The sequence below is a fragment of the Onychomys torridus genome, chromosome 19 (assembly GCF_903995425.1).
Source record: "Onychomys torridus chromosome 19, mOncTor1.1, whole genome shotgun sequence".
NCBI classification, from domain to species: domain Eukaryota; kingdom Metazoa; phylum Chordata; class Mammalia; order Rodentia; family Cricetidae; genus Onychomys; species Onychomys torridus.
The window spans coordinates 41,377,631-41,404,745 of NC_050461.1; the positions used below are offsets into that span (position 1 = coordinate 41,377,631).

A 27,115-nucleotide genomic window follows, 5' to 3' on the forward strand; every position below is an offset into this window, starting at 1 on the left:
ACACCAGCTGGGAAAATTAGGCTGTGTCTCAAACTAATTTAGACAGAATGGTGGTGAGTTTGCCTGGCATATGCAAAGCCCTGGGTTGAATCATAAGTGATTCTTCTATGATTATAAGCACTTGTATGTTGCCCCCACAGAAAGAAGAGGGGGCTGATGGGAGCATGGCTTGAAGGGAAACAACTCTAGGTTGAGGGCCTGAATTGTTAGGGCTGGCAGAGGGACCACTGGTTTTGAAGGAAGTGAGCATCATTCGGAGGTTCTGGGTGCAGGATTTCAAGGTCAGGGGCATACATGTGGGAGCACGGATGGCATGGGGCCCATGGCAACATTGTAAGGGAAAGCTAGAGAGGACTTCTCTCTTGAGGCTGGTAGTCTGGGCATGATTATCTTGGCTCTGCTGAGTGATTAAAGTGAGCAATGGCAAAGCTCACTGCATGGATTTTAATATTTAAGATTCTGCTGCCAAAAGCTGAGCTCACTGCTCCTCCAAGTGTGGCCGTGGCCACGGGATGAAATGCCCTCCTGTGGGAGCCATCAGCACCATCAGTTTCTACGCTGGATCTCAGCTGATGCCCGCAGAAGGCACTTCTCACCGTGACCTGCTTCTCCCAGTCTCCCTTATGTCCCCTGGTGAAAACAGAGCCTAGGGGGAGGGCCACATTTCCATCTTTCAGGTCTGTACATATTGGAGTTGTCCCTGTGGGGATGGTGTTGTGGGGATGCTGAGCTGTGTGATTAAGCCTGGTTGGGGCTGGAAGCTCAGGCTATGCAGCAAGGGCTGCTTTCTGCTTCAGTTTGGGTTGCTGTGTTTTCTACTTTGTGATTCATATGCATGGATGAGTGATTGAGTGAGACCCGTGCTTGTGTGTTCTCTGTCTCTGTCTCTGTCTCTCTCTGTGGCGGCTGTGCCAGTTTCCTCTTGCTGCCAGACATGTCCCATTAGTGTTGATTTTCTAGTTTAACAGCCCATCTCTAATCTTCCAGTTGTAGAGTTCTGTTGCGGATCTCATTGGGATAAATGAAGATGTTGATTGATGGGTTATATATACCCTTCTTGGAAGCCCTAGGGATGAGCCTATTTTTTTTTTTTTTTTTTTTTGTCTTCAACAGGCTGCTTCATTCCTTGGCTTATGGTCCACATCCATCCCCAAATCAGCAATGATGGGTCAGGTTCTAACACATCGTTGACCCTGACACTGTCCTGCCTTCCTCTTGTGACTATAGAAACCCTTGTGTTGACATTGGACATACTGGGGGATAAACCAAGATGTTTGCCCTATTCTAAAACTTGATTGATTGACAACTTAAGTTTCACATGCTATTTCATGTCTCCCTTGCCATGTAGTCAAATGCTGTCACAGGCTCTCACCATTAGGACATGGAGGTCTTTTGTGGGGAGACTGCACTGGGTGGCTAGAATGTTTTGTCTTCCATATTGGGAATCTCTGATCATCATTTCTTTGTAACGGAAATATAGGAAACAACAGAAACGAAGAGTCTGAATTGGGAGTAGTTCCTCATTTTGTTCTGTAAGCCTGGAATTAATGCCATCATGCCTTTTTAGCAACCGATTTACAATTATTATATTATTTTCAAAACAACAGCACATGGGACTTTTCTTGGAAGTTTTTGTGTGTTGCTGTAGCAGATGTCTGCTTGTCTGGTGACAGGGGAGGGGAAGGACCATCTCAAGTTGTTTGAACTTTAGGGACAGTAGGATGTTGATCTGCACACATTATAGAGGTGGATGGACTCTACAGAAATAAGAGACCCAGTCACTGTCATCGACTTTCCCCTGAAGCCACATGCTTTAGTTATTGCAACTAAAACTGCTCGAAGTAGTTTTCGCTCAGGGTTATTTGGCACCAAGAGCATCCAGCAGTGTTCAAGGGGGTTTGGGAAGAAAACAAGGGAACAGCCAAACAGTGGAGCGTAAATGATTCCAATTTTAAGGGAGGTGCAGAAGTTCAGAGGTTAGATAACAAGGCACAAAAACAATTTTCTGTGCACTTAGTGAGAATTGGCCTCTGGAAGGAATTTATTTAAAAATTGGATTAAGATTTATTTTCATTTTATGTGTGTGAATGTTCTGCCCAAGTGGATATATGGGCACCATATACATGCAGTACCTGCAGAGGCCTGAAGAAGGCTTTGGATCCCCTGGAACTGGAGTTACAAATGGTTGTGAGCTGCCATGTGGGTTCTGGGAACTGAACCCAGGTTCTCTGGAAGAGCAACAAGTGTTCTTAACTGCTGAGCCATTCTCCAGCCTCTCAAATTCAGAAAATTGTTTTTATATGACAGCAGGTACAGATTTTTTGTATGTTGCAGTTTTCTTCTGACCTAACAACTCGGATTGTATAATTGCCACATGAATATAAAAAAATGATGTCTTTAAGTGATATAGTTCAGCCAGGCATGGTTAGTGCACACCTGTAATTCCAGCTCTTGGAAGGCAGAGGCAGGGGGACTACTGAATTTTTGAGATCAGCTTGGGCTACATACTGAGTTCTGGGCCAGCCAGAGCCTCATAGTGAGCCTTTCTTTCTGAAAATAAAACCAAGTGCACTGTGTCAATCAAAACATAAATTAAGTAGAAATAGTATGGTTTGTGATTACCATAGAAAATATGAGTATGCCTACTAGTGGTGTCCCAGGAAATTTCAACCTGCATGTTTAAGATGAGATCGTCTGTGAATCAGAGATTTGTTTTGAAAATACGTCTAAGACAGCCTGCCACTTTTTGTTAGTTTGTAGATATGAATTAAATTCTGGGCGATAAAACATTTTCCTTTGCCCTCCCCTATCCTCATAGACTTGTTAAAGAGTTTAGCTAGTTTAGAATGTTCTGTTATAAAATTTAGAATACTAATATTTAGAATTTTTTTTTGAAAACATGTATTTCTGGAAGACTCAGGTTTCTGTTAGGACAGTATGTTTTTCCATAGACAGACAGATGTCCTGGCAGTGTGGTAATGTGCCAACTCTTGTTTTCATATGGATAAATTCTCCCAGCTTCTGATTTTCAAGGAGAAAATTTTCCTCAAGAAAATTATTTATGTATTGGGTAAGAGCCAGGAGGAAGAGTCTAAGAATCCAGAGATCACAGATAAAGAGGAATTTGTGTTCATCAGCGGGTTGTCTTTCATGATCTAAAAATTGGGGTTCTATAAACTGTCCTCACTTTCTTTTAATTTCTCACAAAGAACCCCTCTATAGGTTGTTAAGAATCACCACATGGACCTTTAATATAGCCTAACCCTAGATATTTGTTCCTTTAGCTTTTCTAAAAAAATAATTTTTTAATTAAAATTTTGTACATATCTGTATGTATGTATGTGTACATATATGTGTTGGTGCCAATACACATCCATGTGGATGCCAGAGGCCAACTTTGAGGGCCTTCCTCTGTTGCTGTCCCCTTATATTCTTTGAGGAAGAGTCTCTCACTGAACCCAGAGCTCTCCACTTGGCTAGCTCAGCAGGCCTGTGAGCTCTGGGGCTCTGTCTGCCTCTGTCCTCCAAGTGCTAAGGTTGCTAATGCTTGCTACCACACCGGGCTTTTAGGCCTGTCTGTGGACTTGAACTCAGGTCTTCATGTTTGTGGACAAGCCATCTTTACTGACGGAGCCATCTTTGCAGCCCCAGATTTTAAAAATTCTGTGTAATATAAAAGTAAAGAAGGAAAAGTCTGGCTTCCAACAGAAGAATGTCATTGTCTCAAAGAACACTGAGCCTGAGACATAACGGATACTTAACACAAATAGACTTTAAAAGCAAAAAACCTCAACAACTTATTCTCTGTGGTTAAGGTGAGTTTTTATAGGACTGGATTCTTTTCTTGACTTAGAAAATTAATTTGCATTATATTTTAAGGAATAAGAAGCATCACCGTTAAGCCCTCTAAATAATACATTTAACAAAAGATATAATGGGTTTGGTGTCAACCTAAGAATTACTGAGCAGGACCTGGAGAGCTGCAGGGGTTGCTTCCTGATTTGGAAGTGAACCCTTGTGTTTGCCTTGGGGACTGCTGTTTGACTTATTTTATTCTTTAATTTCTAGTTCAGTATTTCGTGAAATGCAAGGTTAGAGGACCTAGTGTCTACATGGAGCCTTGTGTGTGTTTGTAATGTTCCTCCGGTAGCTCACTCAGGCTTGCTTCTAACTTACTGTGTAGTGGAGGGTGGCTTTGAACTCCTGATCATCTTGCCTCTTCCTTCTGACTTATGGGATTGCATTCTTGAAACACCACCACCACCACCACCACCACCACCACCACCACCACCATCACTCACTACACTACAAATACCCCTGCCTCTGCCTTCACGTGCTAGGATTATAAAAAGCACAAGTCACCATACCTAGCTCAAATTAAAAAAAAAATTTAAATGACTAAATTTAAATACTTTTAATTTTTTCTGCTAAGTTGCACTATAATTGTACATAGGAATGGAGTACAATTGTGACATTTCAGATATGTATGTATCCTTAGCGTGTTCTTAATTAGTTTATGCTTTGTGTAGCATGAACATAATTTGACAGTCACAGGAAAAGGGCTTGGAGATGAGCTTTTCTGGTCAGCATAGCCAGTGGCTGGAATGAGAAACAGCAAGTGGTCAGCCTGACCTCTGAGCCGCTGAGGCCACTTTGTTCTCATCCCAAAGAGGGCCTGGGCGGGGCTGGGGGAGGCATACATTTTAAAAAGGCAGGGGTGGTGGGAGGGGGGTTGTTGATTAAGAAATCAGCCTCCACCACCCAGAACACCCACTGGGACTATTTGCAATGTTTGAATCTCAACAAAAGTACCACTTGTATTCTGAATTCTTTTGTTTCAACAACATAACTCAACAAAAAAGACAGTTTCCTACAATTGAAGAGAACAGAGACTGCATGGAGGCCAAGTTTTGCCTTTTAAGGCTAAATGCACTTTGTTTTAATCTCGTCCTCCTCAAGTGAAGAAGACAGGCGGATGGCCCACTGGTATTTCTAGGCACAGCTTTAGTGAGTGATGTTGTTTCTTTCTAAATAAGGGCTTTTGAATCCCACTTATTTCTTTAATGCTTTTGCTACACCATCTAACAAGCACAATGTCTGGGACAGTTTTAGTAGCCATCAGTGTCTAGTATCAAAGGATGGTTGCGTCTAAAACCCCTCTTCCTCTTCCGGGGTTGCTGACATTGTCTATGTGAAGCTGTATGGTATTTGGCTATAACCTGTGGCCATCCTCGTCTGTCATTTAAGCCTCCTGGATATCACTTGTAATGCTCAGTGCAAATGTAAATACTATGCAAATAGCTCTGTAGGGGATAAGGACGAGGAAGCCTGTTGGTACATACTCAGTCCAGATGCAAGGTTTTCTAACCAGAGTCTTGACCTGTAGCTGGTTGAATCTGTAGATGCGGACCTTCGGATCAGAGAGGCACAGTGCTTGGACTGAGGTGGATGCTACACTTCTTATAGACTGACCACTGCCTCTTTCTCTGCCTCTGTAACAGGAAGACTGCCCAAAGGCTGCCTCTCTATTGTTGTGCGGATTAAAAGAAGATAATATAAGTGAAAAGACATTGCCTAGAAAAACATTTGCCCATCACAACTGATTAGAGTCTAGAACGCAAAGTGTAAAGAATTGTTAGGCATCAACAACCAGAATTCAAGCATCACTGCTGGAAAGCGGGCAGAGAAATAGCTGTTTTCTAAGGAAAGATATGCAAATGGCCAGTTAGCCCATGAAAAGATGATTAGAACCATTAGGGGAATTCAAATCAAAGCCATAGTGCTTACAGTTTATAACTACCAGGATGGATATGATTTTAACAAACAGATAAAGAAACAAACAAAAGTGGCAGAGAGCCAGAACAGATAGAGCTGAAGAGAAGGGGTAAGCTTGCCTGCTGGTGGAAACGCACAATGGTCTAGGAGTTTTGCCCCAGTTCCTCAGAGAGTTAGATGTTGAGTTACCAGATAACACCACCATTCCCTCTAAGTTATACATTCAAAGGAGAAGAAAACCCAAGTTCACTGAGAAACTTACACATAGATGCCTGAAACAACTGCCCATCTTAAGCAGCAGAGGAACAACAAAAACTAGCCTGCTAACTGACAAATGATTCAATAAATTATGGAATGTAGTTTGGTCACAACAAGAAATGAAGTCCTGATCAGGGCTATGATATTCGTCATCTAATTCTACTGGATGGGATGTCTGTAGTAGGTAAGTCCACAGAGTCAGAAAGGAGATTAGTGGTTGGTGGCCCTAGTGGGTAGAACGGCAGCTCATGGGTATGAGGTTTCTTTTAGGAATCGTGAAACATGTCTGAAATGAGTGGTAATTATTGCACAACTTTGTGACTGTACAGAAACCTACTAAATTGTACCTTTTAGATAGATGCATTTTGCAGCATGTGAATTTTTTTCTTATTCGACCCAGGAAGTGATACCATGGCTATGCTAAGCACCGTGTCCATTAGCTGATTCCACTTCTACACTTGTCATTTGTGTCTTAAAAAGATAATAGCTTCTAATGTGTTTCTGTGACTGCCATTTGCTTGTTTTCTTCAAATTACACAACTACTAGCAATTTGATGTCCTTGAGCATTTTTGAAGGTCTGCATTTATGAGCAAGTCCCGAAATGGAATGCTGCTCAATTATCGTGGGTTTCTGCATCCCCTCCCACCCTCCCAAGTCTCCCCAACCCCTGCTTGTTCACCCTGCATCTTCTTACTATAATATAAAGTACTTCTTGGCAGGTCATATGCCATTTATAGATTTTTCTCCTTTTGCTCTCTTTGATTTAATTTCTTAGATGGGACACTTAACTCCTGTGATGGAGAGAAAGGGGAAAAAACACCCAAACCAAAGGTTGGGATGGTTCATGGATTCATCAGTCTTCATGGAAATTATGTTTTCAGTTGAACAAGGAACTTTCCCTTTGGGAAAAGGGTTATGGTGTGAGACTTGGAGCAGTATGGTCTACCGATGATCACACCTACATGAAATACAGGTCAGACATCGATTCTTGGTTATCTCGATCAATGGTTGCACTATTTGCTAAAAGTCGTCAATGTGTCTTGAATCCTGTGATCCTGTCTGAACTATGAACAGATGCAACTTGGGGGGCATTTCATGATTTTAGGGATTGAGAAGTGTATCTGCACATGTAAAGTGTAATGTTAACAAGTCATTGTGGATAAATATGTAGGGAAATGTATAGTAGCAGTGTGCTATAGATTCAAATGAATCTGGGCTCTAACCTCCACTTTGGGGTTTTCTTCCTTAGGCTTAAAGGGTATTCTAACTTTATTGTTAACAGTACCAAGATTATATCGCCATTTCCTGGTGGCTAGACATCATGGTGACCCCTGGGAGGGCTTGGTTTGGATGTGTGACCTTGCTTGACTAGTCTTTGAATTCTGTGTATTTGTACAATCCATCCCTTTGCCTGGCCACTGATTCTTCATATTTCCTTTTGACCTTTGACAGAGCTGTGATATGAGTCTGTGTGTCTCAGTAGGGGACCAACCTGGTGGCTGGGCCAGGCTGTCCCTGGCAGGTGATGCTTGAGTATGGTTTGCCGGGAAGAGGGGACGCAGCAGGAACCTAAAGCAAGGCGCCATGTTTCCTTGCTCTTCCTCTGTGCTTGCCTGGGGTACCTCCCTTCTGGTCAGTGCACAGGTTCATCTCTGAAAATCAGCACCCTTGGCCTGACAGTTGGATGTCATGCTTTCTCCAGGCTAGGTGGCTGTAGCTTTTGTGGGTTTAGAGTAGGTTTAATTAATATCCAAATTGTGTTTACTTATATGTGGCTTACAAATGGTTATTGTTTTTATATCCAGTGTCATTCTACTTTGAATGTTTTGAGAGTTACGATTGTATTCAGAACATGGCACTTGTTTTCTTCGTAGTATTCTGAATTAAGAGGTTTCAGTGAAACACTGGTAATGCAGACATTAAAGAATTTTGTATAGAACTGCTATAAATTGCTGTGGTTCAATTCTTTTATTAAGATTTCACTTTCAGTTGTGTCTGGTGCCACCTTGGAGTAGTAACATGGCTGGGAGGTGAAGGCAGGAAAATCAGAAGTTCAAGGCCATCGGGTACATTTCAAGCTCAAGCCACTCCGGGCTATGGGAGACCCTGTTTCAGAAATCTCAAATAATAAACAAACAAATAAAAAAATAAATAAATGTATTTTTCCTAATAATTTATCAAACATAAAGTGGTCTAACTTTATGACTTGGCTTGTAAACTTGAGGATAAGTACACACACACACACACACACACACACACACACACACACACACATACACGTACACACGTGGACTTATGCTGAGCATGGTGTATATGAAGCTCTTGGATCTTGGTGTCTGTAGTGTGGGAAGATGGAAGTGTGGGTGGTTTCTGTGACTTTCCATTGTGGGAGCCATGCATAGTTTCTCTTCTGGGTACTTATGTTGCTCTGGTAATTGTGGGGCTACTGCCTGTGTGTGGTCCCACAACCCACAACATCTGCCCCCAGAGTCACTCATCTCTAGTTACAAGCAGGCATAGTTGGGATGGGGTACCACTGCCTAGTGTTGTGTTTTGGCTTGCCCTTATTAGTATTTCTTGGTTCTTCCACTAACTGGTCTCCAATTTCTTCATTATAGAAAAATCTTGCCCTGAATCAGGATCCTCCCTGCGTTTATAAACACTGGGCTTTGGGTTGGGAAATGATGATTCATCAAAACTCTGAAAGCTAGAATAAAATGTTCCTATTTAGATCAATCAGAGGTCAATGTCCTTTCCTAATGGACTTTCGAACTGCTTTTCTGGCCTGCCGTTAGGGACCATTTTTCTACCTGAGTTTCTTGCTGTGGATGTTGCCAGAGTCAGATTTTTACCTTCGTCAATAATGAGAAAGGATCTTCAAACATGTGAATAGATGGAATGAGAAAGAAAGCCAGGAGGTCCCCTTGATGTTTATGGCTTAAAATATTTGTACAACTATGAAAAGGTAATATGTATAATAGATTCATGTTCTTTTTATTGAAGCATACATATTAGCAGTTGAGATGAAATTTTGGTAAATGTAGTTCATTTAGATTTCCTGCACACACTATGTAAACTCATTCAGTAAGTTTTGATTGACAATCTGTATCGGGAACTACAACCATTATGGTGTTTCAATTAGACATTTCTAGACCTCATGGACTCACCTTCATCAATGTTATCAACCTAAGGTAAGTGCTAGAGTACCAGAGAAACAAAAAACTAGGATGGAGTCTAGAATCTGCTATGAGGAAAGGCATCAGAAATCTTCATTAAAATGTCCAGAGAGGGTAAGCCTCGGGTGAAGACTAGTGTAGGAGGCAGAGCAATGTGAGCAGAGAGATATTTGGGGCAGGAAAGGCTGGGCCCATCTGGATAGCAGAAAGGTCAGGGCCTGGAGCACATGGAGAGGAAGCAGTCAATTGATTCATAGCCTTGTAAATTGAGTTAATTTGGTTGTTGCATACTTTTCTGTCCAGCCCACTGCTCTTTAGAAAGCCAATCTGAGAGGAACAGGAATAGAAATGTAGGAAGCAGTGATGGAAAGTTGTTGGCCTTAGGGTAGAGGTGAGAAATGGCAATAGCTTAGGACGATGGATGTCTTAGTTTTGTCTCCTGTTGCTGTGGTAAAATGTGTTGTGCCTTATCCGCCAGCACCCCCCAAATTAGCCAGAACAGAGAGGATGGAATTAAAGCATGCTTATGCCCAGCTCACTTTGTGTGCTTTTATACAGTTCAAGATCCCAGACTAGGGAATGGTGCCACCCACAGTGGGTCCTCAGATATCAGTTAATAGAATCAAGATAATGCCTTACAGACAAGCCCACAGGCTGACCTGAGCTACACAATCTTGCCCTGACACTGTCTGTCCAGGTGATTCTAGACTGTGTCAAAGTTGACAAATAAAACCGATCGTCAGAGGAGGAAACACTGGAGGTGTGCATCGATTTTGACTGTGCTGAGGGCTAGGGACATTGAACTGTGATATTAGAAGGAAACACTGTCCAGGGTCCAGGCACAAAGAACTGAATGAGTAAAGGCAGGAAGGTGGATTTGAGAGAACACCCGATTTCAGTGTGTTAATGTTGAGACGAGTCCCTGCTATATTTCAACAACAATGTCAGAAAGGTGCGTGGTCTGCAGGGTTAAAGGAAGTTCCCTTCCATTCTCTAGAGACTATAATTTATATAAGATAAAGTGATAGCAGATAGATCAACAGGTGAAGACATGCACAAATAAATATACATGCACAGGACAGCAACGTAATATAAGATGGGAAGAAAGCCCGAGAGTCAAGTTTACAAAGCCCCAGGAGCTACTAAGAGAAATAGTGATGGGTAAGGGAAGATGAGGCAGAACAGACTGTCTTCTTAGGTAGATGTTGCTCAGCAGCTCCCAGTCAAACGCATGACAGGGTATGCTAAAATCTCTAGAAGGTGAACATGGATCTGACCTTCAACTTCTGCGTCTGTGGTAGTTAGGAGTCAGCTCTGGATGATGGAATTCTACAGAGAGGGCTCATAACTGCTAAATCCAGGAATTGCTTTGTGTCTCATAAGGAGAGAGTGCATAGAAAGTTCCACAACTTTAGGGGAGCAAGTGGGTGAAATACCATAGATCAAGTCAAGGCTGGATAGGCTTTGGTTCTTTATAAGTTCAAAGCAGCAATCATAACAAAGCGCCATACGTTGGTACCATTTTTCTCATATTAACAAATACATGAGCTGCAAAACTACTTATTCTAAAATTTAATAGTAAATCCATATTAGTGGTCTCTTACAGCTTGACAATTTACTTCTGGACTTATCAGCTTAAAACAAGTATCTGGGTCTAGAGTGATGGCTCAGTGGATAAGAGCACTGGCTTCTCTTCCAGAGGATCCAGGTTTGATTCCCAGCACCCACATGGCCGTTTACAATTGTCTATAACTCCAGTTAAAAGATCTAACACCTTCTTCTGGCATGTTTGGGCACTGCATACATGTGGTACTCAAACATACATGCAGGCAAACACCCATATACATAAAATAGAAGTAAAATAATAAAAAAAATTTTTTTGACAAGAAAACACAACAAATATTTGTGATGTCATGCAGGTTTTCTGTTCAGGACTTGGACAGTGGCTTACACAGGTCATTCTGTCCCAGGATCTGATCAGGCTGCATGAAGCATGTTGGCTGGAGTTGACCTCATCTGAAGGCTCTACTGAGTTTGGAGGATCTGCTCCCAAGATGGCTGGTGTATGAGGCTTCTTCAAGAAGGTTTGGTTTTAGGTTCTTGTAAGGTGGAGAGGCCACAGTTCTGCCATTTCTATCCTTTTGAGGGACAGCTACTCCAGTCTTCACAATGTGGTTGGTGGCTTCTTCTAGAGCCAAGGAGAGAGGAGCATGGATAGAAACCTGCAGGTTTCTGTAGCATGAATCTTAAAGAGTCTTATTAATAAAATCAAACCTGAGGCTAGTTATTGGGGTGAACACTGGAAGATCAGAGAAGCAGAATAAGCCACAGCTACCTCACCTCGCCAGTTCTTCAGCTGATCCTGTTTCCTCAGACTGGAAGCCTCTGAGTCATCATTCAGAATGGATCTCAGCTGAATTGCTGCTCAAAAGCCTAAAAGCTTAACCAGCCAAATGCTTCTAGTTTCTGGTCTTCACGCCTTATATATCTTTCTACTTTCTGCCATCACTCCGTGGGATTAAAGAGTTGCTTTCTGGGATTAAAGATACGAGTTACCATGCCTGGCTGTATCCTTGAACACACAGAGATCCAGGTAGATCTCTGCCTCTGGAATGCTAGGATTAAAGGCACGTGCTACCACCATGTATCCTCTATGTTTAATATTGTGGCTGTTCTGTCTCTGACCCCAGATAAGTTTATTAGGGTCACACAATATTTTGTGGAACACAATACCACCACAGGTTTCTTTGGCAATCTCAGAAGCTCTGTATAGCTCCACATCTACCATATTGTCTTTGTCAAAAGTGAGTACCTACTCCACCCCTACTCAGAGATGGGGAATGAAGTTTACTGCCTGAATAAGGACCACCAAACACCATGTGGACATACCTTAGAACCACAGCACATGATTTTGTAATTCATAGCAGAGGTTTGGGCAGCGTTTAACACTGGCAGTTCACACACAGATTCTATGCAAGTGAGAAACCACAGGAGAGAGAAAAAGCCCGTAACCACAGGATTTTGGAGGGGGAAGCCCAATCTAGGAAGATGAGAGGGATGCTTCTCAGATGGGAAGCTGTTTATTGTGTAGAAGCCTTGCTGTGTCTCTTTGGTTGTCACTTTTAAGAATTGATTGTGGGGGTTGGTGATTTAGCTCAGTGGTAGAGCGCTTGCCTAGCAAGTGCAAGGCCCTGGGTTTGGTCCTCAGCTCTGGAAAAAAAAAAAAAAAAGAACTTGTTGTAAAGATGTGGTGATGAATGGTTTTATTCAGTGGAGAATTGGAGGCAGGAGGATGGTGAGCTCCAGCCCATCCTGGGATGCAGAGTGAGACCTTGTTTCAAGCAACAATAACAACAAACATTTTGTTTTTCAATGAATAAATAAATGAACATGTATGTCCAAAAATTTTAACTATGAGTAAATTTATTATAGAGACGATTATAAAATTAGGTAAATGAAAGAAACATTACGAGTGTACAATAATCCAGGTCATGGGCTTCTTCTCTCTAAAGTGGATTTTCACTTGCACAGACCTGTGTGTGAATTCCCAATGTTTAGTTGTTTCATGCCTGTAATCTCAGAACTAAGGGAGGAATGCCCGTGAGTTTAAGGCCATCCTGGACTACATAGCAAGTTCCAGTCTAACCTGTGCTCCAGAGTAAAAAACCTTATCTCAAAAATAGAACCAAGAAAAATCTCAAAACACAAAACTCTACACACCCACACACACAGCCACACACCCCCCCACACGAGAGAGAGAGAGAGAGAGAGAGAGAGAGAGAGAGAGAGAGAGAGAGAACGCTATTTAGGGGTAGTGGTAAATACATTAATTTCCAGGTAACAAAATATGAATGGTGCTTTAAATATGATATTAAAGGGGCTGGAGGGTTGGCTCAGACGTTAAGAGCACTGGCAGCTCTTCCAGAGGACCTGAGTTGAGTTCCCAGCAACCACATGGTGGCTCACAGCCATCTATAATGAGAGCTCGTGCCCTCTTCTGACTTGCAGGCATACATCAAAGCAGAAGACTTTATACATAATAAATAAATAAATCTTTAAAACAATGATATTAAAGAATATATCTATAATGGAAATCTTGTTCATAATGTATTTTTTAATAAAGGTTATATTTACTATCAGTCTATTTTGATAAAAAAGAAAATAGGTCCAAAAAATCTGGAAACCTGTGCAAATATGTTAATAGTGATTTTCTCTTATGGGGAGAGAAAATAGTTTGCATTTTCATTTTGTTTGGGTAAATCTTCATAAATATGGTTAGCTGTGTAATATGTTTTCAAATAGTTTTTCAAATCAAAATGATATGATAATACTAACCTTTAAAATTTGATTGAGGAAATATACAGTAGGAAACTTGGCTCTGTACTTTAGAGTTGCTAGGCCAGCTGAAATGGAGTTGCTAGGCCAGCTGATGAGTTGGCATTGTTGTTTCATAGGAAGCAGCTCTGTGACTTCTCAGGGCAGCTTACTTAACTGCACCCAGAGTGAGAAGAGGTGAGGGCCACTGCCCCCAGAAGCAATTTCACTAGAACTGTAGAGATGTTCTCATGTCCTAGGGAGGGCACCGTGGGTAGGTGTAGGTGTGGGAGCATGTGCAGGATGAAGGTTGTCCTGCTGTTTGGCGTAGGAAGACAAATCATCTCATCACTTGGGGTTACAATGTGGCAGCTGATGGTGCCTTGAGAAGACAGTGGTTGGCATTCTCAATGACCACATTTCCACATATCTGTTTGACTGGGCCCCACCTAACGCAAGCCTGAACTTTTATTTTAAGAAGATTCTTCATGGAATACTGATGTTCACTGAATGTTTGGGAATCTGCAGTACACCGACCTTTAGCAGATGGTGGCAGATTTTATTTATAATTAATGCTTATGTGCATGCAGATTATGTTAACGTTTATTCTCATAGCTATTGTTGGGTGATCATCTTTTTCTTTCTCTTGTATGTAGGAGGAAAATCAGAGCAGGTAGGTTTAAAGCATGCAGGCTTGTCCAACCTTTTGATATGGTAACATGTTGTCATTTACAGAGTTCATGCTTGAGAAGTATACATCCTCTCTCTCTCTCTCTCTCTCTCTCTCTCACACACACACACACACACACACACACACACACACACACACACACACACAGAGAGAGAGAGAGACAGAGAGAGACAGAGAGAGACAAAGACAGACAGAGACAGAGACAGAGACACAGAGAGAGACAGAGAGAGACAGAGAGAGAGAGAGAAAACTTCTCACCATATTATAAGTAGTTTGCAACTTTGAGTTTGGCCTCAAATTGGACATGCCTAAAGTCTATCAAAACACAGTTTTGAGGCTGGAGAAATGGCTCAGCTCTACAGAGGACCAGGGTTCAGTTCCCAGCACCCATGTAGTGGCTGACAACAATTTATAACTCCAGTTCCAGGGGATCTGATGCCCTCTCTGACATCCTCAGGCTTGAGACATGCACATAGTGTACATACGTAGGTGCAGGGAAAACATTCAGACACATAAAATGAATTAATCTAAAAAATTAAAACAAACAAGCAAACAGTCCCTGGACCTGGAGAGATGGCTCAGTGGTTAGGAAGTTCAGATGTTAGCATCCATGCACAGCTATGATTATAACTACAAGGTAACTCTTTTCTGGCTTTCGTTTACACACAGGTGCATATACCACCCATGTATACATGTGTGCCAACACTCATACAAAAACATACAAACACACCCACAAATGAATAGATAGAAACAAGTCCTTAAAAACCCAGTTTCTAAAGTAGTTAGAAATATGGATTCTTTGTTAAAAGATAGTTAAAGTGGAATGGCAATGAGTATGGTGTGAACACACCAAAGTTGGGCATGCAGTGAGTGGTTACTAAATGGTAGTTTTAGTATGAGAAGACATGATTTGTGGGTTGAGCCTCTGACTTCCTAGTCCAAGGTTTCATCTAATCATTTCTATTTTTTGTCTTTTTGGTATTTCTTCAATCAGTATGAAGGACATGTCACATGGGCTGTTACACTTCATTCTTATTAATGTCAATTTTAGAGAGGGAGCGTGTTCTCACTTCATCTTGCACTCCAGAAGTATTCCTGAATTTCTTCCTTTGAATTGACCTCAGTGGCATTATGATTGAGTTTAGTAAGAAGTAAGAGAATTTCTCTGGGTTATGTAAGAAGGGATTGATTTTTTTTTTTTCTCTCAAATCAACTTCAGTCTATAGCTAGGAAAGCCAGAGCTGCCTATGTGCTTAGGGACTTGGCTGCTTCTGTCTTCTTCGATGAAAGGAAGAAGGCCAACAGCAAGATGTTGATTGCCACCCAGTTCCTCTTACTGTCACCCAGGAGGTAGTAGCCCTCCTGGGAGTACACTCCATAATCTCTCTGCCTCTGGCCACCACCTCCAGGCAGCTATCCCTGCTTGCAAGAGCAGGTGGGTGTTTTAACCAATCACCTTGCTGGAGGGGCAAAAATTGAGAGTAACCTTGTAAATGAGAAACTGGAAAGGACATGTGCATTGCTAACCAGTGCTCTCCACTACAGTGACCTTGAGTAGATCTGTTCCTCCTGAGCAAGATGTATTGTACTCATATGCACAGATCCACTCCCCCCAAATACCCACATTATTGAAAATGTGAACAGAAATCTTTAAAAAAAAATCACACCATGCTTGGTGTGGTGTCTCACATCTATAATCCTATTACTCAAGAGGCTGTTGGTAGGAGAAATGTTGTGAGTTTGAAGCTAGCCTGGGCTACACAGTGAGTTCTAGGCTAGCTTCAACTACCAAGTGAAACCAACCCAAACAAAATAAATCACACTGAAATGCCAGTGAAAAATACTTATTGCTTGTGCTTTTTCTTATTTTTAGTGTGGTAAAAATATCTGTAACATTCACCCTTTTAAGCATATATCCATATTGGAACATGCAAATCTTACCATCGTCTATTCCAGACTCTTTTTAATATTGCAAGGCTTAAATTCTATGCCCATTGAACAATTAACTCCTCACTCACCTCTCCTAACAGCTCCTAGAAACTACCATTTATTTGTCCTTAGGAACTTGACTCCTTTGATTGTGGATTTACAGGACAGCTGTGTTTATGTGTCACTTGCTCTGATGACCAAAGTGTTCATCCCTATGGAATACATGTCATAGCATGCTCCTTGTTAAGACTGTAATAGTTCGTGTCCTGCTAATTCTATTGACGTCTTGTTGGTTTGATCCCTTTGCTATCATGAATAGTAAGTACCTTTGTGGGCATGAATGTGTAAAACCTGAGCTTTTATTCAGTTCCTGTATTTATTTCTTACACCTTTTGGGGTTACTGTTGCCATTGTTGTTGGGCTTTGGAGAGTGGTCTGTGTTAGGTAACCCAGGCCTCCATGAGCTGCCTTGTCCAAGCTCTGTAGTCACGGTGGTTGTGTATCCCCAAAGCACTAAAACTCTGATGAATGATTATCCATCCAAATCTTTCCGTTAGAGTCACTTATTCGAGCAAGAAAAAAGTTTTCATTATGAATCATATTTGAATTGTATTTGATATGATCTATGAGATCAAGGAAGGAAGGAAATAAAGAGATTGTAGTGTTCCCAGAAGGCACTGGCCGTTGCAGGGCTGTGGTGCAGAAGAACATGGGTCCTTGGCATTTAATCAGGAAGGAAATGGGAAAGGAGACTGGATGTTTCCGCCCTTTGAACAGCTGTGTTGCTGTGTGCCTGGATGGCTGACTGAGGTTCTGCTCTCTTGCATAAATGATTTAGCAGTGAGAGTGTTTTGAAGGAAACCCCAGCCCTAGAGCGAAGGCTTTTGTTGCTCTTGGGAAACTGACTCAAATAGGTAGGCTTCTTCAGTCTAGGAAGATAGAAAATTTAAGAGGATTGCTGTCTATAAGATCACATATTTCAGAAAAGCAACCATGAAACAGGGCTTTCTAATCTTTAACTATGAAACAAAGTTGAACTTTTTGATGCTTTAGAGAGGCATCTGTTGGGGATGGTGAGGAGAAAGAGCTATTCCATGCTGAAGACATTTATCAAATTTGCTATTCTCTGTGATGGTATAAACTAGTGGTTCTCAACTTTCCTAATGCTGTGACCCTTTAATACAGTGCCTCATGTTGTCGTGACTCCCAACTATAAAATTATTTTCATTGCTACTTTATAACTATAATTTTGCTACTGTTATGAATCATAATGTAAATATCTGTGTGTCTGATGGTCTTAGGCAACCCCTATGAAAAGGTCATTGAACTCTAAAAGGGGTCGTGAACCACAGGTTGAGAATCATTAGTATAGACTAAATTTATAATTACATTTTGTATGCACCAGGGTTGTGTCTCCATGGATGTACCTAGTGCCTTTGGAGGCCAGAAGAGGGTACTGGATCCTCTAGAAGAGGGGTTATAGATGGCTGTGATTTGCCTTGAGGGTATTGGGAATAGAACCTGGGTCCTCCAGAAGGGCAGTCAGTGCTCTTAACTACTCAGCCACCTCTCCAGCCCCTGTAATTTTGCAAGATGTACTTACTTAGTTTTTTGAGATAGGTCTTGCAGTTTAGCTCATGCTAGCCTCTAACTTGCAGTGATCCCCCTGTCTTATCTTCAGTGTGCTGGGATTACAGACTTGCCCTGTTTATGTGGGGTTAGGGATTGAACCCAGGGCTTCATTCATGCTAGGCAAGCACGGTACCAACAGAGATCGATCCTAGCTGAGAGCTCTAATTTGTGACAGTGATGTAAAGGGGAATATATAAATATCAGCACTCTAGGGGAATGATTTGAGTTTGAATTGGGATGAATGTTTGCCCGAACTGTAGATTTTATCTTGTTCTTGCCCAATCCTATCAGAATATGCTTTTCAAGTAAAAAAAAAGAAAAAAGAAAAAAAAAAAAAGAAAAAGATAGCTCCCTTGAATGCTTTACATCTCATTGTGTGCTGCCTCCTTAAAACACTTTGTGTTATACAGGCTGCTTTCTCAAGGAGATTCGTGGGAAGAAATCCATATTTTCCCCTTGACGTTTGAAGGGGGAACAAAGTGTTCCTGACACTGTCTCCTGCTTCTTCTAAATGTTTATCTTGGACGATAGATTGCATTTTAGTGGACTTGCTCTTTTAAAGTTTTAGTTATTAGAATGATGCTTCTCCACACACGGTTCATGTGTGGAGGTTTGAGGACAACTTTGTGGAGTTGATTCTCTGCTTTCACCTTTATAAGGGTTCTAAGTACTGAACTAAGGTCATCAGGCTTGCAAAGAAAGTGCCATTACCCCCCCCCCCCAAGTCATCTTACCAGTCTTTCTTCATAGTTATGGCATTATGCTTTGGTTTTAAATTATGACCCGACATAGAAACCTTCAAATAGAGAAAAGAAAAAAAGTGTATATCACAGGCCACATATAAAAAATTTAAACATTTGAGCCGGGCAGTGGTGGCACACACCTTTAATCCCAGCACTTGGGAGCCAGAGGCAGGTGGATCTTTGTGAGTTCGAGGCCATTCTGGTCTACAGAGTGAGTTCCAGGAAAGGCGCAAAGCTACACAGAGAAACCTTGTCTCGAAAAAAACCAATAAGTAAATATAAAATTTGAGAGAAAAAAAGAAAGAAAGAAAAGAAAAAAAAAAGAAGGAAAAAAATCTCATCATGGAAGCTGTAGTGTCGCATGGTGAATCACACAGTAAACCCTTTTATCCATATATTTTTACTTGCAAATGTTCATGGAAAGAGTCATTGGTCAGGATCAAGGCCTCTAGTTTCTGCTCCACTATCGATGCTGGGCCCTCACTGGAAATCTGCTTTATTATCCTGCTGTTGTCCTACATCTTGGAGATCTTGTAGCTTTGGACCTGCAGGACCGGCCCCTTCACGTGCTCCAGTAGATCATAGATGCGGTGGATGTTAGGGTAGGCCAACTCATAAAGCAGGTTCTGGGCCTGGGTAGTTGCAGGGTTGGTGAGCCCAGCAGGTCTGGAGACCCCTGTCTTCACCACCAAGGGTGAACTCTTGAGCATTGCCCTTGCTAGTTCACCTCTTGCAGCAATGAGCAAGGGGTGAGGGTCAGTTCTCCTGCTTTCACACTCTCAGGGTCTGCTTTCCCACACCTACACCTTCAGGGCCAGCTCTACTGTGCTGCCCAGTCAAGGTGCAGGATCCACTTTCCCGTGTGCTGCAGCTGATAAGGGGGAGGGTCAGCTCCCTGCATGACAGAGTACTGGGGACAGCTCTCCCACACTCTGCTTTGCGTCTGGCCCATCTACATCTATACCAACAGAGTTGGCTCTATTATGCTGCCCAGACGAGGTGCAGGGCATGTTTTCCTGGAGTACTGCAGCTGTTAAAGGGGAGGGTCAGCTCCCTCACCAGATGGAGGCAGTAGGGGCATTGAGGGGAGGACATCTTTCTCTCACCCCCCCACCACACTGCAGATGAGGTAGATGGTACCAGCTATGCTCCTCTCATGCCCTCAGGGCTGGCTCCTCTGCTCCCCTGTCTACAGGGTCAACTCGACTGTGCTGCATGGCATTTCTTGTATATAAATTTTTATTTTCTCCATCTTTGTAAGTGACCAATCCACTGTCATTTTGTCTGTGAGTGCTTGAGTTTATTGCAAAAGATGTGTGTTGAGTGATTTGACCCCATCTTGCACAGTGTTTCTCTACCGAGTTGACTTGGGCGTATGTGCTTTCCATAGGCATAGCTGTTTTACACCTAGTTACCTCTTCAGAGTGAAGTGCAAAGCCCATTGTAAAAACAGGTGCAAATCCAAGCAGTTTAATCTGGTTGAGTTCCTGTTTAACAAGTAGATGAGCTTCTCCATAAAACTGGGTAGGGGCACCTTTTGCTTTCTTTCTATTAATTAATTAATTTTTATGTGCATTTGATGTTGTCTTAGAGTTTCTATTGCTATGAAGAGACTCCATGGGTCATGGAAAATCTTGTAAAGGAAAATCATTTAATTGAGGTGATTTACATTTTTGGAGGTTTAGTCCATTATCATCATGGTGGGACATGATGGTGTGTGTGCATGCACATGTGGTGCCAGAGAAAGAGTTGAGAATTCTACTTCTTGCAGGCAGCAGGAAGTGAACTGACTCATTGGGTGTGGCTTGAACATAGATGAGACCTCAAAGTCCTACTCCACAGTGACACATTTCCTCCAAAAAGACCACAGCCACTCCAACAAGGTCATCCATGCCTTCTAATAGTGCCCTTTGGGGGCCATTTTCTTTCAAACCACCACAGATATTTGGCTTGCAGGTATGTCTATGTGAGGGTGTTGGATACTCTAGAATTGGAGTTGTGAGCTGCCGTGTGGGTGCTGGAAATTGAACCCAGGTCCTTTGGAAGAGCAGCTTGTACTCTTTACTGCTGAGCCATCCTCCAGCCCCCATCTTTTGCTCTCTAATACTCCTTTTGGCTTCTGCAGTGGCCCTTCTCATTACCTATTGGCATCTAAGTATCTCCTTCCTACCTAGATCCTCCCTGCCTGTAATTACAGATACAAATGGGCTGTCTTATTCTCACCATCCCCCATCAACATAGATAGGCAGACCTGTCAGCCCAGTTTGTTTCTTGGCTACCAACCTCTCTTCCTTATTCCTCAAGCTGCAAGTGGAAGAAAACACACTTTTTTTTTTTTTTTTTTTTTTTTAGGATGAACACCTTGAGATGTGATAGTGTGTATTTTTTATAGAGCTGAAAAAAAAATCTAGAAATTAAATAACTGAGTACGAGAATCAGAATCATCTTAGAAATACAGTGGTATTTTAATTCTTTCTTTGGAGTCATGCATGTTTGCAATGCTTAAGGTGAAAAATATGATACCTGAATGATTCGGGTTTTATTGCTTCCGTCTCCCCCTTTCTCATCCCTTTTCTCCTCAGCCTGGCATGCTTTCAGTGGTCTACCATGGATGGTTCTGAATCCTTTTTCTTCCTATCAGTTTCACTAAAGCCCCCTTAGATCATGGTGTGAGCTTGCATAGTGAAAGCAAATGGCTTATAACACTCCCATTTCATCTGCTTCTATCCATTAGGACTTGCCTGCGGCTGTTTGCTTCTTCACAAATGTTTGTTCTGATTCCTTCACATACCCAATCAGCAATTATTTTCCACATAGCAGGGCCTGACTCAAATGCAAGCTATCCCTTGAATTATTCTCAGATTTCTTCCTCGCAGCATCAAGATATATCTTTCCTATATATTTCTGAAAATATCTCTTCCTAACATATTAGTTAAAATTGTCTATTTTTTCAGCACTTGTCTTATCCCTTTTTGTCAGTAATAACCATACTTTCTTTGTGTATGAGTGTGCATGTATATATGTGTGTGCACTGTATGCAGAAGCATATACATATGGGGGTCAGGGGATGACCATGGGTGCCATTCCTCAGGAGCTGTCCACTTTGTTTTTCTGAGACCTGGAGCTTTCCAACCAGCATGGCCAACCAGCCCCAATGTCCTACTTGCTTCTGCCTCTCTCATATTGGGATTATAAGTGTGCACCGCCATGCTTGGATTTTTGATGTGGATTCTGGGGCGTTCAACTCAGGTCCTCATGCTTTCTACCACATGTACCTTCTCGACTGAGCTCTCTTTCAAGTCCAAGAACACTACCTTCTTGAAAGTGCTACGCAGGTGCTTGTTTTGGGAATCATACATAGTAGACACTCAGTGTGGTGATTTGAATGAAAACAGTCCCCATAGGCTCATATGTTTGAATGATTGATCACAAGTGAGTGGAACTGTTGGGGAGGGACTAGGGGGTGTGGCCTTGTTGGAGCAGGTACCATAGGTGAGTTTTGAGGTTTCTAAAGCCCATGCCAGGCCTAGTGCCTTTCTCTCTGCCTGTGGATTGGGATGTAGCTCTCAGCTACTTCTCCAGCACCATGCCTGCCAGTGTGCCACTAGTCTCCCAACCATGATGATAATGGATCTTCTGAAACTGTAAGGAAGCACCTAATTAAATGATTTCTTTTATAAGAGTTGCCATGGTCACTGGGTGGTGGTGGCGCATGCCTTTAATCCCAGCACTTTGGAGGCAGAGGCAGGCAGATCTCTGTGAGTTTGAGGCAAGCCTGGTCTACAGAGAGAGATCCAGGACAGGAACCAAAACTACACAGAGAAACCCTGTTTGGAAAGGAAAAAAAAAGTTGCTTTGGTCATGGTGTCTCTTCACAGCAATAGAATACTAATAATACACTCATTAAATGCCACTATTTGGCTTTTGTACATTGTTTTCTCTGAACTGGGTATACAGCTAAGTGCCATTAACTGAGTAGGAGACAAGACTTTGGCCACTGAAAAGTTTCTCTTGTCTATTCAATTACTGGAGCAGAAGTTCTATAAAATGATCTAAGCCAAAATAATCATTCATGCTGTTAAATTTTCTTTTACTTTTGGTTGACAATGTTAGCTCCAAATGACTGAAAATGAGATATGAGTATCCATCTTTTCAGGTTTAGAATGGAGGCAAGTGTTAGATAAAATGCTACCATGATGAACATTGGCATTCACCAAACAATCAATATCAGCACTGGGCTCCTTAGCAGCCAGACAGCCTGTTTAGCAGGAGAGATAAGCTGTTTCTCTCTGTCCTTTTGAAGGACATGAAGGCTTTAGTTACAGTAAATGCAAAGATATTCTAGAGCTGAGTTGACCTTCTATAGCACTGACTGCTGGACACCTGCTCTGTGGCTCATCCAGATAGAGAGGAATGACTAGGAAATATATGTGACCAATTCGTGTTCATGGATGAACTCTAAATTTTTCAACATGAGACTATTTCTAACAGTCTGACTTTGCTCATTTGGAGTTGCAGTAAGAACACATTTCTCCCAGTCATCAGCTTTCTTAGCAAAGTTCCCACTGTTGATGGTGACGACAATACAATGGTTTCCTTTGTAGTTTCGGCTGTGGTTGCTGTTGTGGTAGATTGGTAACACATTAAAGTCTTCCTAGACTCCGTCCTCTGTGGCCATGGACCCTCTCCTGATGATATCCAAAGCACGTCTTAGATGCTTTCCTTCCCTTTGTCTACCTTTCATTGTCTCCTGTCTGGCTTCTGATAGAATAGCATACCTCCCATCATTCCCAACTCACACCGCCATGTACTGCTGCCAGGCACTCAATACAAACAACATTCAGAACACTGCCTTAAAAATCATTCAACTGCCCAGGGCCTTATTACATTCTGGGTAAGGCTTTGTATCCAGCCACCACTCATCCACCCACCTACCCACCTACCCACCTACCCACCCATGCACCCATCTACCCGCTCATCCATCCACCCACCTATCTATCCTGGAGAGAGGATTCTGAAGTGAACTATTCCCCCCAAGGGACATATAGCAATGTGATTTTTAAATAAAAAACTGAAGTCAGCCTTTTCTTGCCAGAGATTCAAGTGTGATGTAGCTGATTAGTTTGACAGGAGAGAGTGGTCTTGGCAGCTAGACGAGTCTCCTCTATTATTTGAATGAGAAAAGAGCTGCAGCTAGAAATTACATATTTTTTGCCTATTCAAATGTGTGATAAATATTAGTTGTCAACTGAAAAATGTGGGAATTCCTTGAGATTCTTGAACACAAGCCTGTGACTTAAACTAACAGACACATAATACTGTGCTTTGCATGCTGAGATCTCCTAATCTATATGATAGACATTATGCAGGGGTGTTGTACTGGCTGGTTTTGTGTGTCAACTTGACACAAGCTAGAGTCATCAGGAAGGTGTCTCAGTTGGGGAAATGCCTCCATGAGATCCACCTGTAAGGCATTTTCTCTATTAGTGAGAGGGGAAAGGCTGAGCCTGGGCTGGTGCCATCCCTGGGCTGGTGGTCCTGGGTTCTATAAGAAAACAGGCTGAACAAACAATGGGGAAGGAAGCCAGTAAGTAGCACCCCTCCATGGCCTCTGCATCAGCTCCTGCCTCCAGGTTCCTGCCTTGTTTGAGTTCCTGTCCTGATTTCCTTCGAAGGTGAACAACAATATCAAAGTATTATGGAAGCCAAATAAACCCTTTCCTCCTCAATTTGCTTTTTGTTCATGTGTCTCATTGTAGTAGTAGAAACCATAACTAAGACAGGTGCTAAGACAAAAAATGTGATATGATCTTCAAAAGAAATGGCAAAAAGGTGCAGACTTCACCAGTGTTGATCTTATTGCAGGGGGACCATGATTAGCACAGTGGTGTGATTGTGTTGTTAAAAGATTATAGGCTATGTTGGGTGGTGGTAGTGCACGCATTTAATCCCAGCACTCGGGAGGCAGAGGTAGGCAGATGTCTGTGAGTTCAAGGCCAGCCTGGTCTATAGAGTGAGTTCCAGGAAAGGTGCAAAGCTACATAGAGAAACCCTATCTTGAAAAACAAAAACAAAAACAGATTATAGGCTGTTAAGACAGCTTGGCAGGTAAAGTGCTTGTTACTAAGCCATACAACCTAAGTTTGATCCCAGGGACATACATGGTGGATGAAAAGAACCTGCTCTAGCATGTTGTCCTCTGACCTTCACATACGTGTGGTGCATGTGACATATAAACATTGATACACACACACACACACACACACACACACACACACACACACACACACACAAAATAAAGGTAAAGCAAATGTAGAAAAAGTTCTGTGCATCAGCTATAGAGAAAAATAATATTGCTGCTACTTACAAATGTTGTGAGATTTTTGGCTACTGATAATATTGTTCTCTTTCTAAAAGCTTTATTTTTTTTTGGAGACAAAGCCTCTTTTGGTGGTCCGGTCTGGCTTTAAGCTTACTCCCTTACATTTTGCATTGTCCCCCATGGTGATAGTGACAGGCTTGTACCACCAAGCTTGCCTCTCCAAGATTTTGTGAGAGATGCTGAAGTTTTGAAAAAGTTTTATTGTGCTTCTGTATAAATTTATGGAGAGTTTAAAGGATCCCTCACAGTATGGGGAAAGTAATAAAATAAATCCGTTAAAATGAGACTGTTCCGTGAATGCCTGAGTTTTTTAAGGGTATATTTTTGTTGTTGACAAGCAGAACTCATGATAAAGGCTGAAGTAGATCACCGTGTGTTTTCTATGTTAAATTTTTAAAACTTTCATTTACAGAGTTTCCATAAGTCAAGAATTATCTATTGGTGAAAACCATCGCTTTTCCTTGCGATTTCCTATTTAATAAGAATAAAGGTAACATGAGAAATCCAATGTCATAGGAATTTTATTTCATGAGGTAATTTAATCTCTCATCAGTCATTAAAAAAAAAAAAATCAGGTTTCTAGGTGTTTCCCTGACAGTGACTTCTCACTGTCACTCATCTCCCAGAGGAACCCTTTGTCATTCAATGCTATAACAATTGATTTTCTTTTTTTTAAACGTTCACTCCTGGGACAAAAATCCAAAGTGAAGCATTTACAACATCTGTATATTATGCTTGCAGCACACATACTATACTATTTAGCATCTTGGAGATTGTCCCTGTGCATTCTAGCCAGCACTCTACACCTATGCTGAAATCCCTAACCCCCAATAATTAAGGCTTTAAGAATTTTTTTCTTTCCAAAAATGCACCCTTAGAGAGGAGGTTTACAGCAATGTCAGGTCCCTGTAAATCTTAGACTTTCTTTCAAGTGAAGTTTGGGGGCTCCAGATAGTGCATAAGGAAAACTACAGTTTTGTGTTTCTCCTTGCTCTGACTTGATACCCAACAAACACTCAGCTTTTCAACATCTCACATACTTAGTTTGTTTGGATCATTTTGAAGGCTATACTTTTAATTTCAAGGTTTGTTTTGTTTTGTTTTGCTTGTTTGTTTTTCCTGGTTCTCTGAGGGTATGCTCAGAGTCTCCAGTCACTCTGCTTGGGAGGAGTGTGTTTCCAGTTGGTTTGTTCTTTATCTATAGACTGATGCTATGTTACAGATTGTTGGATGATACTTAATAGTTCCATATTATATTTTAATGCATATTCTTTGAATAAATGACTTGATTTTATTTAGAGAGCACAAAAAAAAAAAAAAATCCAAGAGAGTAGTAGAAGGTGTGTCTGTGTGTCATCCTGGTGTCACACAGGATGTGGGTGTGTGCTTGGCTGAGCGTTCTCATTGCTTCTGCAATTGTCCTCACTTTCTTTCTTTCTTTTTTCCCCTCCCCCCTGTCCTCACTTTCTAGTCTGTGTTAAATTTGTGTTTGTTAAAGAGGCTTTAATCAATAAAGTCAGTCCAAGTTCTAAAGCATCCAGCCAGACATTTCTTATAGTCCACATTTCTTTTCTGAATGCTGGCATTTTGTGGAACTCAGGTTAGTGCCAGCCAAATGGTCACTATTAAATGGCTTCAGAATGATATGTTAGGGGATAATGCTTTCCTTTTAATGTTCATGGTTTTCATGATGGCTTTTCTGTTTGTGTGTCTGTATACAGGTGTGTGTGTGTGTGTGTGTGTGTGTGTGTGTGTGTGTGTGTGTGAGAGAGAGAGAGAGAGAGAGAGAGAGAGAGAGAGAGAGAGAGAGAGAGAGAGAGATTTGAGTGTGCACACATTTTGGGATACCAGAGTCAATATTGAGTGTCTCTTCAGCCACTCTCTACTTTATTTTTTGGGAAATAGGATCTTTCACTGAATTCAGAACTTAACTAATTCAGCTTGATTGTTATAAAAGCCCCTGGGATCCCATCTGTGCTTCCCCAGGACTGGGGTTATAGGCATACCACCATGCCTGATTTTTCGTGTGTAAACTGAGTATCTGAACATAGGTCCTGATTGTTTTGTGGCTAGCACTTTACCTATTAGCCATTTCCCTCGCCCCTCATTGCCAAGTTCTATTGAAAGACATTTTATTATATGTTTGAGCTAGGGACGTAAACCATTTTAAACCATGAAGGCTTGACTGGTTTTGTTGATGTTTCTTTTACACTT

The 27,115-nt window shown here is 41.7% G+C and overlaps 1 protein-coding gene across 4 annotated transcripts in view; it reads left to right on the forward strand.

Annotated features, from left to right (window-relative positions):
* Utrn (utrophin) overlaps positions 1-27,115 on the forward strand; it is a 495,948-nt gene that overhangs the window by 82,637 nt on the left and 386,196 nt on the right. The window lies entirely within an intron of this gene.